Consider the following 2,500-nt stretch of genomic DNA (forward strand, 5'->3'; position numbering starts at 1 on the left):
AGGGAAGAGAAATCATCCCTAAACCGAAACGAAACTAAAACGAAAACGCGAAACGCAAACTAAACGCAAACAAACGCAAACGAAACGCCAAAACTCAAATCAAACTAAAACTAACTAAACTAAACTAAAACTAACTAAACTAAACTAAACTAAAACTAAAACTAAACTAAACTAACTAAAATAAACTCAAACTAACTCAAACTAAACTCAAACTAAACTAACTAAACTAAACCTAAACTCAAACTCACTAACTAAAACTAAACTAAACTAAAACTAAACTCAACTAAACTCAACAAACTCAAACTCAAAAACTAACCTAAACTAACTAACTAACTAAACTAAACTAAACTAACTAAAACTAAACTAAACTAAACAACTAAAACTAAACTAAAACTAAACTAACTAAACTAACTCAAACTAAAACTAAAACTAAACTCAAACTCAAACTCAAACTCAACTAAAACTAAACTAAAACTAAACTAAACTAACTAAACTAAACTAAAACTAAAACTAAACTAAACTAACTCAAACTAAACTAAACTAAACTAAAACTAAACTAAACTAAACTAAACTAAACTAAACTAAAACTAAAACTAAAACTAAACTAAAACTAAACTAAACTAAAAACAAACTAAACTAAAACTAACTAACTAACTAAACTAAAACTAACTAAAACTAAACTAATAAAATAAAACATCAAAGGTTGGCAGATAGATTTAATTCTTCTCCGAATTAAAATGAGCCACCTTTTCTGCGATTTACACATGCATCTGCTCAGCCTCTATCCAACTGAGTTATGTATTATTTATTATTTTCTTTTTACAGTAGGATCCTGGCTTTGTATAAATGGTCAGCCAGAAGACCAAAACTGAGACCGATAAAAAGTGAATTATCCTCTAAGAAAATGAGCATCTGATGAAATTAGAAAGGAGAAATCTTCTGAAAAATCCCATTTCTCTTCAGAAGAGTTCCTTCCACGATAATTTTTTTCTTTTTCAACCGAGAGAATCCATTCCTTTCTTCTTTCCACTTGATGGAAATGGCCGTGTAAGTAAGATCCATTTCTGATGCTTACATGGCTGCTCCTGTTTCCCCCCCCCCCCTCTCTTTTATCTATCTATGTGTAAATTTTTTACTGGGTCTGACATGATGCCCTTCATAATGAAACAATTTCCGATGAGATCATGCAGGTTAAACGCCGTACAGCTAAAATAATTCTACTGTCCTTTTTGCCTCACTGAATTTGCAGAGATAAAGGACTCTGGAGTTTTGAAAGGTGGAAGGTTTAGGCTCCCCCTTTTAAAAATATTATTATTATTATTATGTGGTTAATCTTTGGTTGTTATTATATCATTATATACACTTTATTCATTAAACATGAAACTCATCCAACTGAACATTCAAAATACATCACAAATACCATTGACCGATGCGAATGGTTGCTAGATTCCCTCCCGCCCCCCCCCCCCTCGCGTTGGTTCAGCGTGTTTGGGAATGCATCAAAGCTAAGAAATCCAAAATATCATTTTGTAAAATCAAGAGCTGCAACAAAACATTACGGCGTAGAGCCTGGATTATGGGAATTGTGCTCCAGAATTTCTGAAGGGCACCAATTCAAACCAACCAGTTCTAGGCTACATAAACAGAGGGATTAGAATCAAGATCACGTGAAGTGTTAATAACCCTTATAAGGCCTGAAAAGGCCACACTTGGAATATTTGCATTCAGGTTTTGGTCGCATGATGGAGAAAAGATGTGGAGACTCTCGAAAGAGGGCAGGAGAAGAGCAACAAAGAGGATTAGGGGGACTGGAGACTAAAACATATGAGAACAATTGCAGGAACTGGGTATGTCTAGTTTGATGAAAAGAAGGACTAGGGGAGACATGATAGCAGTGTTCCAATATTTGAGGGGCTTCCACAAAGAGGGAGTCAAGCTATTCTCCAAATCCCCTGAAGGCAGGACAAGAAGCAACGGGTGGAAACTAATCAAGGAGAGAAGCTACCTAGAGCTAAAGAGAAATTTCCTAACAGTCAGAACAATGCCAGTGGACAAAGAGGATTAGGGGACTGGAGGCTAAATAGAAGCGGTTGCAGGAACTGGGAGGTCTAGTTGAATGAAAAGAAGGACTAGGGGTGATATGATAGCATCGTTCCAATATCTTAGGGGCTGCCACAAAGAAGAGGGAGTCAAGCTATTCTCCAAGGCACCTGAGGGCAGGACAAGAAGCAATGGGTGGAACTAATTGAGGAGAGAAGCAACTTAGAACTGGAGATAAATTTCCTGACAGTGAGAACAATTAATCAGTGGAACAACTTGCCTCCAGAAGTTGTGGATGCTCCAACACTGGAAGTTTTTAAGAAATGTTGGATAGCCATTTGTCTGAAACGGTCTAGGATTTCCTGCCTAGGCAGGGGGTTGGACTAGAAGACCTCCAAGGTCCCTTCCAACTCTGTTATTCTATTCTATATTGTACAAGGGAAAACTCTGAACTAAAAAT

Source organism: Thamnophis elegans, chromosome 16 (assembly GCF_009769535.1).
Source record: "Thamnophis elegans isolate rThaEle1 chromosome 16, rThaEle1.pri, whole genome shotgun sequence".
Classification (NCBI taxonomy): Eukaryota; Metazoa; Chordata; class Lepidosauria; order Squamata; family Colubridae; genus Thamnophis; species Thamnophis elegans.